Genomic DNA, 14,540 nt, shown 5'->3' on the forward strand with positions numbered 1-14,540 from the left:
AAAAACAAACAGTATTCACCTCTGGCAGGAGTGGTTCCCCCGCAGCCTCCGTTTGATTGGAGAACCTGGGGAGCAGAAGATATCACACGGGTTAGACAAAAAGATTTTAAAAATAATAAAAAATTAAATGTAAAACTCTTATGTAACCCATTGTGTCTGTGTTGCTCTGTGTTTCTGTATAAAGATGAATGGAGAGTGTGTGCGTGAGACAGACAGACACACAGACAGACACACACACACACACACACACCTCTAAACCTATAGTACCATATTGATTTTTACTCTTTTAGATCAAGTTTCCAGAGGCGTTAAAGTTTAAACGATGCATGTGGTTCGTCCAATATATTTTTGATGTCCAGTCAAATAAATAAGGCAAGGCAAGTTTATTTATTTATAGCATAATTCAGACACGAGGCCATTCGAAGTAAAATAACTGGAACTAAAGGCTGAAGCCGGGATGTGTTGGTATTATTGTTATAGCTGCTGCTGCTGTTTGTTGTTGTGAAATGCCTGAGTGAGTGAGTGAGTGAGTGAGTGAGTGAGTGAGTGAGTGAGTGAGTGAGTGAGTGAGTGAGTGAGTGAGTGAGTGAGTGAGTGAGTGAGTGAGTGAGTGAGTGAGTGAGTGAGTGAAGTGAGTGAGTGAGTGAGTGAGTGAGTGAGTGAGTGAGTGTGTGAGTGAGTGAGTGAGTGAGTGACTGACTGACTGACTGACTGACTGACTGACTGACTGACTGACTGACTGACTGACTGACTGACTGACTGACTGACTGACTGACTGACTGACTGACTGTCTTGCTTTGTGTTTCTATATAAAGATGAATGGATAACATTCCTGGTTGGGGAAACCACTTGAGTAAATTTACTCTTTGCTGACGTGATGCAGACAGAACACAGGGAGTAATGAGACACACACACACACACACACACACACACACACACACACACACACACACACACACACACACACACACACACACACACACACACACACACACACACACACACACACACACACACACACACACACACACACACACACACACACACACACACACACACACACACACACACACACACACACACACACACACACACACACACACACAGCTCTTTGTTTCAACATGGCTCCTATAGATGATCCTAATAGATAATTTACACTTTTAAAGATATTCGTTATAGCAAATGTAGATATAGTACAGACCCTCCTTTGTTGTTGTTTTTTGAAAGATGTTCATCACTTCAAATAAAATGTCCTTCCTCCAGTATATATATGTAATTAGATGTCTGTCCCTTCCATCTGTTTCTTATGGTTTCTACAGTAGAAGAGTATGTATGTCTCCTCTACCAGTGTCCGACTGTACGCTACTAATGTCTGTTCAAAATAAATTTAAAAACAGATTATAAAATGTTATTGTGCCATCATTTTGATCTACAGAAGATTTTACTGCATTTTGCACGTCCAAGAAACTGGACATTAAGCATCACTAATTATTTTCAGTGGAGTCATGTTTTACAGTGTGTGTGTGTGTATGAGAGTGTGTGTGTGTCTGTGCGTGCGTGCGTGTGTGTGTGTGTGCATTTTGGTGAGTGAGTGAGTCAGGGCCGCTGCTACGCTTTTGGGTGCCCTAAGCAGAAATTGTCAGTGATGCCCCCCCACCACCCCACCAAAAAAAAAAAACACCCGGGCGCGAGCAAATTTTTTTTGCCCTTGCAAGATCTCTGCGACTGCTTTTTGGCACATTTGCCAGCATTTACTAACAGAAAGAACAGCTTAACTTGTGAAAAAACTGCCTTTGCAAAGGAATTGAGTGATAGGATCATAGACTGATTATGAGATAATGGGCCCCTGGGCTTACACTCTTAAAGGGCCCCCCACTTGTCCCTATCCAGTCAGGTACACTGAATTTTCTACACGGATACATACAATTAATGGCAAAAACATATTAAGGAAGTCAGTGTTTCCCACAGGATTTTGTGGTATTGTTGGGGGGTGGGTGGAATTTTGTTTACCTTTTTAAAGTAAAATGCATCAATCTGGTGCACTTTGTGAGGAAATTTTAGAGACTAGAGAGATATCAAATCCTGAGATGCAGAAGGAACATTATTTTTCAGATTTTTCTTAAACAGGTAGCACTCTTTACTCTGCAACTGTAAAAACAGTAGATTGGTCTGCAGACCCATGTTCTATGATGGAGGGGCCCATTTCAACAAATAAAGGGTGGATATGAACAATTTAGAAACAACGATGGGCCTGTTCATAACTAATTTATATATTTTTTGTAATGTAATGATTATCATGAACTTTAAAAAAAAAAAACTATTTTGGGGGGCCCCCGGACCATCTCTTTTTCCTTTTTAATTAAAAAAAAAAAAAAATATATATATATAGCCTATAGGGGAAGGTGGGGTGATTTGTGCATTTTGGAAGTTGCAAAACCCCTTGTTTCTAGAAAACCGTGGAAGAAATTGGAAATGTGACCACATATTTAAGAAGAGCCATCCATTTGACTCATCCTGTAAAGAAGGGAGACACAAGGAATAAGATATAAGCACATTTAAGCTAAAAAAAACTGTGTTTTGCCTTTCAAAGTAAAATTTCCATGATCAAGGTTTTTTGATTATTGTGTCTGAACAATTATAGACACGTTTGAAAACATTTGACACATGTTTTAGTGCTTTGGTATGCTACACTTTGAGTCTATATAGTTAGCACAATGTCAACCCTAAATTGCTGCATCATGCCTATTATCCAAAATTCTGGGGATGGGGTGATTTGTGCGCAAGGGCCTGGGTGAGTTATAAGTAAGTAAGTAAGTAAGTAAAATGTATTTATAAAAGCACATTTATGACAGTTTGCACTGTCCAAAGTGCTGTACATAGTGCATTCAGTAGGTAAACAATGAAGGTAAAATAACAATAACCAAAATAAAAGACGTAAAGCCCATACATCCACATAAACACAGATAGTAGTGCAGAGGCAAGTAAGTAGTGCAGAGGTTAATGGGGAGGAAACACCAGGGTGTACATATGGGTTTTGAGCCTTGATTTAAAGGCAGAAATGTAGGGGGAATCACATTTGTCAGGTGGCAGTTGGTTCCACAAGCACGGAGCAACTAGTGCAAAGTACATTTCTGAGAGTTGTGCCAGTGGCATGGCTGTATACGCTGGTCACCAAAAGAAAGTGATTGTCTACAGTAGCTCAGAAGAGAGTGACATCTCAATTCCACTTAACGACACCACTGATGAGAGTTCAGATGGCCAGAAAGATGATGATGGTGACTTTGTCGGGTGATTTGTGCGACAAGACAACTTTTTTTCCGAAAGCTATATTTCTTAAACAGTTTATTCCAGATCCAAAGTTTTTATTGCCAGGGATGCACAACATCCTGAAATATATGTACATATTTGAGTTGGAGACATAACTGTCAAGGCCTCACTTTAAAATCACTTTGAGTAAAAAGTTGCACAAATCACCCCACCTTCCCCTATAATTTTTTTGTTTTTTGGGGTGCCCCCCCCAGGAACTTGGTGCCCTACGCAGTCTGCGTACTCTGCGTATAGGGAGCGGCGGCCCTGGAGTGAGTGAGTGAGTGAGCATCCTGTGTCTGTGTGTGTGTGTGTGTGTGTGTGTGTGTGTGTGTGTGTGTGTGTGTGTGTGTGTGTGTGTGTGTGTGTGTGTGTGTGTGTGTGTGTTAGTGTGAATGAGTGAGTGAGTGAGTGTGTGTGTGTCTGCGCGTGTGTGTGTGTGTGTCTGCGTGTGTGTGTGTGTGTGTGTGTGCGCGTGTGTGTCTCATGTTCTTGTACGTACTTGTAACAGCTCCGGAGAAGAACAGAGCCATGTTTGTCTGAAGAGAATCTCTAGAGATCTGAGAGAAAACAGAAACCCGACACCATGTTAGAGAAAGAGGGTTTTTAAAACGTTAGAAAAAAAAACAGAATTTTTTTTCCCCCTCACAGTTACAACAACAACACACTCGTCTGTCTCTCACTACTTTTTGTGACTTCCTGAAATTATTCTCAATACTAAACAGATTTTATTTACTGTGAGGTAGCCCCATTTCTCTTATTTTATGTAGACTATATATTTAATTTATTAAAATTTTTTGTTACCTATTAATTTTTTTTTTTTTTTTTTTTATTATTTTGTTTCTTTATTAGACAGTTTGGAGAGACAGAGATGAAATGTGTCAGAGAGGGGAATGACATGCAGAGAACGACCCGGGCTGGAATCTAACCCGGGCCTGCTGTGAAGAGGACTGAGACTCTATGGGGGGGGGGGGGATAACCACTACATCACGAGCAGCCCCCTTACCTATTCCTTTTTTCTTGAATTGTATTTTCATTTATATCTGCTTTTGTGCTAACTCTATTTGAGGATTATGACTTACATGTGAATTGTTTACAGGCCTACTGACAAAGTGCTGTTTGTCTGTCTTTGTTTATTAAACGGCTCAAAAATAAACTTTTCTGACTTCCTGTCTGTGGCTGCATGCTCAAAACACCTCACAAATCCACATTCTTCAGTAGTTCGTCTGTGTGTGTGTGTGTTTGTGTGTGTGTCTGTCTGTCTGTCTGTCTGTCTGTCTGTCTGTCTGTCTGTCTGTCTGTCTGTCTGTCTGTCTGTCTGTCTGTCTGTCTGTCTGTCTGTCTGTCTGTCTGTCTGTCTGTCTGTCTGTCTGTCTGTCTGTCTGTCTGTCTGTCTGTCTGTCTGTCTGTCTGTCTGTCTTCCATAGTATTGAGTGTGCTAGAAAAGAATACAGTTTGTCCCAATACATGATGTCAGATAGAGTTAGATGCCACACTCCATCCGGTTGCATGTTGCAATGTGCAAACAGGATGCTACATGGCTGCTCTGGATGTTGATATGAAACAGTACTGTGTGTCCCAATGGTAGCACACGGCATGATAACAACATAGACTGCACCTTTTAAATGGCAGCTGCAGTTTGAAGTATAGGAAAAAAAGAAAAAGTATGCGATTTGGAACATAGGGTTTGTTTATTTGTTTTTAAATAATTTCCCTAAAACAATGAGAAATAGGTCTACAGCATGTGTTGGGGATGTGGACAATCAATGATAACTTAATCTTAATCACTTTATGATTAAGCGCCAGATTTGTAAATCGCAATTTTAATGTTTCGCAATTACAATATCACAACAATTGTCAAATTACAATTGTCACAATAATCGCAATTTAAAAGAAAATTCTAAATCTTGCAGCCCTATATAATTCATTTTTAGAAAAATGACAAAATAGAAAAATGCAGAAAGAGAGACGGACCAAAATAAAACAAGAATGCAACAAAGGTAGCAGACAAGGATGGACTTAAAAAAAAAAAATTATAATTCCACACGCATAAATATGTTTGAGAAGCGTTTTGACCGATTGAGGAAGTTGATTCCAGAAGGTTTTGGGGCTAAAGACAGCAAACGCATGATCACTTTCTAGTTACCTGGTTATGTATTTTACAAGTTAATATAACAATCAAACCAGTACACACACACACACACACACACACACATGCACACACACACAAACATACACACACACTCTCACACACTCACTAAAGACACACACACACACACACACACTTACACATGCACACACACACACACAAAGACACACACACACAAACATACACATGCACACACACACACAAAGACACACACACACAAACATACACATGCACACACATGCACACACACACACAAAGACACACACACACACACACACACACACACAAAGACACACACACACACAAACATACACACACACTCTCACACACTCACTAAAGACAATTAAGGCGTGAACCCCTTTAGTAACTTATTTAAGTATTTTACAAGTTAAACAACAATCAAATCAAACCTCTAAACTTGTCCTCAGATCTCTTTCAGTTTTCCACCAAAGTATTTCTGTGTCGGTTCAGTTACATCCTGCAGCAACGAAGGCCTGAGAAAAACAGAAGAAAAGAAAACAAGAGAAAGAGAGACAGAGACAGAGAAAGAGAGAGAGAGAGAGAGAGAGAGAGAGAGAGAGAGAGAGAGAGAGAGAGAGAGAGAGAGAGAGAGAGAGAGGGAGGGGGCTGTTACTATGAGCTCATGTTTCCTGTTAACTGTTTGTTTGTCTGCTGGGAGGAACTTTAAAAAGGTGGCGTCAATGATTGTTGACTAAATCACTTTTTGTAAAAAAAAAGAAAATAAATCAGTGACTATCTCCTCATGATCTGCAACCTGTCTGTACTGTGTCTGTGTGAATCTGGTGTTAATACACAGCCTAGTATCTGTAAACTGCTACGTAAACAAAGGGAATGTAAACACACATAGATAGCAACATGCCGGTCACTTTAACTCTTGACAGTCACACGGACAAAAGGCCTGCTGGCTCTGTTTGAGTCATTGCAGAGACAGGCTGAAGTCATGTGTTGAAACCAGTTGATTGTGAGTAAGTTATGCTATGGAACAGTATAGGGCCACGTGAGAAAAGAAAAAAAGTAAAGACGTTTTTTTTTCTCCATTAGTGTACTTTAAGAAATAAGTTGAATGTTGAGAATAAAGTGAAAATAAAATGTTGTGGAGAAAAAAACAGGTTAAAGCTTTGGTAAAATTGGGGAGATATTGACAGATTCAAACTTCCAGGATCATAATTAAGAATGAACAAAATCATCAACATAAAAGACGCTTCGTTTGGGTTTTAATAATGTCTTGCTGCTTATGCGTTGTTGATCCCGGGTGTTCAAACCATGCAAAAGGCCACCGTTGAATTATTTGACATTTCCAGTTGTGGAGAAGTCTTGGAAAAAAAATGCTAAATACTAAAATTAAATGAGGAAACCATCAGATAATTTTGATTAAAATCCAAATATTTTAGGTTAATATGTATACTTTTTATTTTTAGCAATTAATAACTTAGGCTACAGACATATTCCTGTCTCCAGAGGACGAAGCATTTTTAGATAATGTATTGACCTCATGACCTGTCCTTGTAGCGCCCCCTACAGGACAAACTACACATGAGCAGGACAGTTACTGCTGCCGCCCGCACGGCTTCAGACCGTTAGTTTGGTTTGAAAAACACGAGGATGCATTTTCCAGATGGAACAAAGAGGACACACACACACACACACACACACACACACACACGTACAGATAGAGAGAGATAGAGAGAGAGAGAGAGAGAGAGAGAGAGAGAGAGAGACACACACACACGCACGCACGCAGAAATAGAGAGAGAGAGACACACACACACACACACACACACTATGACACAGGGAGTCTCTGTTTGCAGCCCCTGACCCAGTTATTTCATCCGTCCAATTGTCTTTTAGTCTCCTGAACACAACCACAGTAAACTCATATCTGTGGCTGACCTTTAGCATATTCTATCTCTGTTTTCTCTGTTCATCACATGTTATCCTTATATGTCTATAGTGTATGCTCATCCTCACTGTAAATGAGGGAAACCTCGGTGTCTTTAAAGTGAAAATAAAGCTTATTGGGGGGCGCCCTTAGCTCAGTTGGTAGGGCGTCACCCCCCCCCCATGGGCCTCGGCCAGCAGCGGACCCGGGTTCGATTCCAGCCCGCGGTCGTTCTCTGCATGTCACTCCCCTCTCTGCCCCATTTCAACTCTGTCTCTACACTATCAATAAAGCATTAAAAATAAATGCCAAAAAAAAATAAAAAAAATAAAGCTTATTGATTGATCGAACTGCATGAAAATGTTCATAGGACACATTTTGATCCTTTGAAGAGAAAGAACATCAACTTAATTGCTTTTTCAAATGATTCAATAAGGAAACTTACAGCAGGTAGCTACTCATCTAATGTCTGTGATGCACTGACAAGTTACACGTTTTCTTTATGTATTTTTAGCCACAGTGCCCCTGACTCCTGGAACAGCCTACAACATCAAATTAAAATAAATACACTCATAACTGTTAACCAATTTAAAGTTATTATTTTGAATCAGCCCCACTCCACTTGTAACTGTTTTAATCAGGCTATTGTTCTGTTTTATTCAATTGATCTGAATGTTTTAATTGTTGTTGTCTCTTTGTCAGCTTGTTGTGTATTCTAATTGTATATTGTGTATCTGTAATTTGTCTCGACGTCATTGTAAAAGAGGGTCATCACCCCTCAATTGATCTTTCGAGAATAAATAAAGGAAAATGAAAAAAATTAATGAATGTATACAGGCTAGTAAGCAAAGTCTAACCTTTCAATAAATTCCTATTTTAAACAATATTCCATTCTTTAAATTTTGTTCGTACATTTCTTTTTTGGCAGTAGGCCTATTAGTTATTTTTTTAAATGTAGGCCTATCTCTGCATACATAGCTAGTGCTGAATGTAGGCTATACGTTTAATCCTATATTCTGTAATTTGCCAGTGTTTTGCCAGGGTGAAATGAGTGTATATCCTCCTGGTGTTTCTACACAAATGACCTTCAGAGGGTCAGATTAAATGGTTAAACACATAAATATACAGATACAGATACATTTAAATAAAAAAAATATTGTGGAAAAATCCTAAACCAATATCATATAATGCAAAACTCAAAGAAATGGTAAATGGACTTGACTTATATAGCGCTTTCTAGCCGGTTTTCTCAGCCCCAAAGCGCTTTACATATCTTACCACATTCACCCATTCACACACACCCATACACCGATGGCATAGAGGTAAAAATGTATACATATTACATGCAGTATATTTCCAATATATATTCCTTCAGGGCTTATTAACAGGATTACATTTATTTATCCAATATCCCCCCTAAAGTGTGTGTGTGTGTGTGTGTGTGAGAGAAAGAGAGAGAGAAAGAAAGAGAGGGAGGGATGGAGAGATGGAGAGAGGAGAGAGAGACACCTTGGAGTGGAATTTTGTGAGTGTGTGCGTGCGTGTCTCTCTCTCTCTGCATGCGTGTGTGTGTATATGTGTATTTGTGTGTGCGCGTGCGTGCATGTGTCTCTCTCTGCGTGTGTGTGGGGTCCCTTCCCACACTATGTATTACCCATCATGCCTTGCAGCACCATGATGTTGGAGGAAAATGCGTAACAGGAAACACAGAGATGGGCCAAACCATTTCACGGTCTAAAGGTGCAACACACAAAGTCTCTGTAATATTATATCCATATTTAGACCAACCTACACATAAATCACATAATAACAATTAAATATGTGCAATAACCCATACTGTATATAGAAATCCTATTTATTCTTTTTATGGATATGCATATAGGCCGCAGAACTGTGCACCTTACCCCCCCATCCCCCTTTTTTTATGCACAATTTATTCAATTCTATATCTTATTTTTATATTCTACATGTCTACATGAGTTGGAGCTGCTTTTAATTTCATTGTACATGTGTATAGTGATAATAAAAGGTACTCTGATAATATTATTAATATTTAAAGAACTTTATTTTTTTATTTTCCTCTGTAGCCTACAGTTGCATTAGTACCAATTATTTTAAGCTACGTTTGATTCTCTATTTTGAGTTTACAGTTAACCTTGTTCTAATAATATCACATTGCATTGTACTTTTAAATAACACCAAATATAATAAAGAATTCCTACTGAGTGTGTAGGCAGAAGAAGTGAATAAAATGGTTCTCAACTACTTTTTCAGTATTGCTGAAATGCATAATACGTGTTTATTGTCCATATTATTGAACTTATGAAGGCCTATTTGTATATATATCTATATCTATATATATAGATATATATACAGTATATTTAACTTGTAAATCCATTATCACACTGATATGGTATCTTACATTGCGCTATTCTTGGCTGCTACACTCTTGGAATATTTCCATGTCTGTTGGTATGGTCCTCCTGAAAGTAGCCTATAACATCCTTATCATAAGATATACATTTTTTTTAAATAATTCTAGCAAAAAAGAATATGTTAGGAAATGACCCAAGCTTGCCTTTTGTCATAGCGCAGCTAAATGAAATAAAGTGTCACAATTCATCACTAAATCATTTGAAAATAAAGTTAGTTTTTGGCAATTTTACATAATTATTATTATATTAAGGGACTTAAATGGATCTAAAGGGAATTTAGTTTATTTGAAATGTGCAAACACTAACCCGGTTAGTGAAATGGTTCTCGGGCTTGTTTTTCGTACATTCTTGTCTATCTCGCAGAATCTACGAGAGGAATCTACAGACAAAGAAATAACGGGACTGTTCTAAACTCACCGGGTGTCTTTTCTCTGTCGGTTGAGGAAGATTCTTCTTCGTGTGAAATGTTATATCCGTTCTTCTTCTCTCTTCTTAAACACTTTTGTTTTTGTTTGAATATAAAAATCCTTGAGGTTTTCTCCTCCGGTTAGAAAAAGACAATCAGGAGCGTCGCAGCAGCTGACACTACTGAGCCTCGCCCACACACAGGAAAGACCGGGGGAAAAAACTGTCAAGATAAACCGCTAAAGACAACTGGTTCCGGTCACGGCATCCAAAGTAAACTCATAATAATATTATAAATATCCAGTGACTGAAAAGCATTGAAAGATACTACTTATTATCCATCATAACGAATAGTAATGTTTAACCAGTCCCTCACCGTTAATTACATACACATATACACAGACAATTGTGTTTCTGTTTCATTGGTGATTTAAGTGCACAGATTCAAACATTTAAATCCTATGGTTAACAGTTTCCCTTCATAGACGCAACAGAACGTTTGATTAAAAAAATGGAAAATGGGGGCGCTCCGGTGGCGTAGTGGATAGAGCGTGTACCATATTGGCTCCGGCCGTTGCAGTGGTCGCGGGTTCGAATCCGACCCGTGGACCTTTACTGCATGTCATCCCCCCTCTCTCTCTCTGTTTCTCCATTTCACTCTGTACTATCAATAAAGCTTGAAAATGCCCAAAAATAATAACACTCAAATACAAAATGATTCAGCCACTATGAGCAAACAGGGAAACATTCAGAGAAAATCTAAAATGTTTAGTATTTTATTCATATTTTTTTTTATTGTAATAAATAGACAATGCATCCCACTCTTATTTTGAAGGAGAAATAGAAACTCGTCCGCTAAAAGTTTGACCTGCGTGATGCAGCTTGGAAATAAAACTTCCCCTATATTCCTCTCAGCAGTAAAAACACCCTGGAAGTTCTGTTGTTGTTTCTGCTGTGTCTGATTGGAGCATTTGTACGAGTGATACAAAATTAAATTTGGGTAGTAAAGTAAAACCTCCTATGACGAACTTAAAAATGGTCTAATTTTTCCTCTGATGATTATAAAAAAAACTGTAACAGTAAACGAGACGATCAGTGCAAAGAATGTTATTTTGATATAGTTATATAACCATTATTAGTAATCTTACATAGTCACATATTTCCTCATAGCTATGCATCTGCATTCTCTCTTAATGTGCTCCCTTGCTTCATAAGGACCTGAGAACTTCATATGGACTGGTCTTTCCCAAAGGTCAACACAGCTAAGGTGAGGAGGCTTGGCCGACTAAAGCACATATGTTGTGAGGGAAAAACCCAACACTAATTGCCATGGAAATATGTATTGTAAGCTACCCCCACGACCAAGCAAGTGCATGGGCTCACTCTTTATCCTCCCCTCCCCGTCACACCCATAAAACCTTTTTTTTTAAAGAAAAGCAAGAGAAGCCGATGAAAAGCTTGGTAAAGTGGTACAGAGCGGACACCAATGACAACCAGAAGGTAATAGAGAGATGTTCATTCAGGCAGAAACCTGGATGACATCACTGATAAGAGCAGCCTACACATCACAGGGCCTGTGGATTCCAACATGGGGGTTCTTCCCAGACTGCTCCGGCCACTGCTCGTTAACAAGGTTCCACTGTGGGGGGACTGGAGAAGATCAAGTCCAACCTGGGCGTCCCATGAAGCTTCTGCTGGATTGAATAGTACAGCACAGGCAGCAAGCGACTAGCCTGGCCCTACCAGACCATCTTAAGAAGGTAGGCGGGCGGTGCCAGGCTAGCAAGAGACAGTTTGCAGGGCAGGCGTAGAGGTCAGGACATGTCACAAGCCCAAGCAGTCAGCCAGCAGATCACAGAGGGAGGTGGAGCCAGGATCACCTGCATCATGTCAATATCCCCAGAGCCGTAGCCCAGGGCAGAGTGGGTCTGGGCTGTAACACCATGGTGAGCTGGAGGAAAGCTAACTTGAAATAGCAGTGGAGCAAGGTGCAGGAGCAGGTTGAATAAGGCACAGAGCGGCTGGACAAGGTGGGAGGATGTGCAAGAGAGTTTTGACCTGAAAGGACAAAAGGAACATGGAGGGACTCCGGATCAACTTCCTCTTATGTTCGGTGTATGATGTTCTGCCAACTCCATCAAAACAATCACACATGGAGGTTGACAGAGAACCCCAGATGCACACTCTGAGCATGGCCAACTGACCTTGAAAATGTCCCCTTCACGTATTTTTAAAGTCTGGCGGATGAGAAAATTCCGGTCGAGACATGACCAGATCCCGACCCAACTGGCTGCTGGTGTGGACAAGGGCAAGACAGAAACCAAGACAACATCTTCAGTTCATCCTCTTTGTGAAGGCAGGAGAGATAGGTAAGGAAGGAAACATTGAGGAAGGGGGAGGGGTGCTCATTAGAAATTCTCTTGTCAACTCAGGCACAGGTCACTTTAGAGTTGCCTTGAGGGAAAGGAGGAGGAGAGCGATGCCACTGACTCAAAGATGGTGCCGGGGAGCGTACCTGAACAGTTTACCCAGGTACGATAATTGTATTGTATCATGATGAATAAAAAGTTTTCAGAAGTGATTCAATGTAGCAGCAGGTGGCGCCACACAAAAACACACAGACATCAGGAAGCATGAACATTTGACTTTGTTGTGTTTCAGAAGTGCCTCAGTTAAACTCTAATGTTAGTTTCTTGTGTTCTCCAGCAGCGTTGGATTTAACCCTGGAATGAAGACAACAACAAAACTCTTTGCTTCCGTTTGTTTATTTAGGATCAAAACATTCAGTTTGTTCACACATCCAATCAGTATCCAAGTCTGTTCAATGATTTAATTTACAGATTCACCTCACCTACAAATCAGTATATTTATAGCAAAGAAAATGATTAATAATCTCCATATTGATTAGCATATTAATTGCACTTCCATAACACCTCAGAGTGATATCCTAATATGTCATTAAATAAAAGCACATAAAGGAATGTCCGGTGCTTTCTTTCTTTAGACCCATGCAGTGGAAGAGAAATAATAAAACACCAAATACAGTAAGTCCAAAAAAATCTTCAACAATCATTTATAGCCACTAGGATGGAGCAGGAACTACATGGTCAAATGTTAGGTAGACTAATAACATGTTCAGCAATGATAATTAACAGACACAAAATGCAGCTCCAACTAAAGACACTTACCCTGCATTCCAAATCACATACTTTCTTTTTACTACACTACATACTAAAGTACAGAAGAGTTTTAGGGCCACAGACAGGAGCGAAATAAACAGATAAGGACGTTTTTTTTCTCCATTATCTCGAGAAATGTCAAGAATAAAGACGAATACTCCAAAATGCTATTGGAGTTAGTGGGGCATTTATGTATTTTCAGCATACTACAATTGACGTGCATGTATTTGGACATCCTAAATCTTTTTCTGGCATACTAAATAGTAGGGAAGTATGGGGATTGGAATGCAGGGTCTAACATTTGCCCAACAACAAAATTAGAAGATGTCAAAGTCCCACCCATCATGTTTTGATTGACAGCTGATATATAGAAATGTCACAACAATCTGCTCTCAGCAACACACACAAAGACACAAGAGGTTTAAGTCTAAGGATGAAAACAAAGTTCCACCCACTGTCCCTTAAATAATTATTTCACCGGTGGTAACATGAAGGTGTATTGAACTATGAGATCTTATGTAGGGGAGAACGGGGTAAAAGTAGGCACACTTTTTACTCTACTGAGAATTGCTCATCACCTAAACATCTTTCGATAGTCATTCCTACATTACATTGAAGCTTAAAGTGTTGGCTTGGAATGTGTACCCCTCACTTTTTCTATCTTATTGTAATAAAGAAGAAATTAATCATCAAAGACACCCTGGCTTACACATTGTGACAACCAACCCCATCAAGGGGACGGTTGTCATACACTATGGGGTTGTTTGTCACAATGTTATCTTAATGGGAATAATCTTGAAAAGAAGGAAAGAAAGTAGAACTAAATTTGAAAATGCAATTGCATTGTTAAGTTGACAAATAGGCCTACAGAACTTACTGTAGCCTTGGCAGCTTGTCTAGTTTGGGATGCACTGGGTTGTTTTGATTTTGTTGCCCTTTTTTCCTTTGCATGCTAGCTGCCTTTTCCTGCTCTATTCTTTCCTTCTCTGGGGTGTCAGTGAGGATACAGCTTGACAATTTATTTCGTTATTGGGTTCCTTTTCTGGCTGTAGCCTTTGGATAACTTGAGACAACCAACCCCCCCAAAAATGTGACGACCAACCCCAACTTGAATTTTTTGCTAGCATCAAGGCCAACAACCACCTGACAACTAATTAGCTTGCTAA

General features: G+C 39.5%; 1 long non-coding RNA gene across 1 annotated transcript; it reads right to left on the reverse strand.

Annotated features, from left to right (window-relative positions):
* Positions 1-19: 19 nt before the first annotated feature.
* On the reverse strand, positions 20-5,931 carry LOC307255620. Its single transcript, XR_013845030.1, has 3 exons — positions 5,866-5,931; positions 3,809-3,866; positions 20-65 (listed from the first exon to the last, which is right to left on the reverse strand). It is a non-coding gene; the product is annotated as an uncharacterized lncRNA (long non-coding RNA).
* Positions 5,932-14,540: the final 8,609 nt, after the last annotated feature.

The sequence above is a fragment of the Ammodytes marinus genome, assembly GCF_949987685.1.
Source record: "Ammodytes marinus genome assembly, chromosome: 9".
NCBI lineage: Eukaryota > Metazoa > Chordata > Actinopteri > Uranoscopiformes > Ammodytidae > Ammodytes > Ammodytes marinus.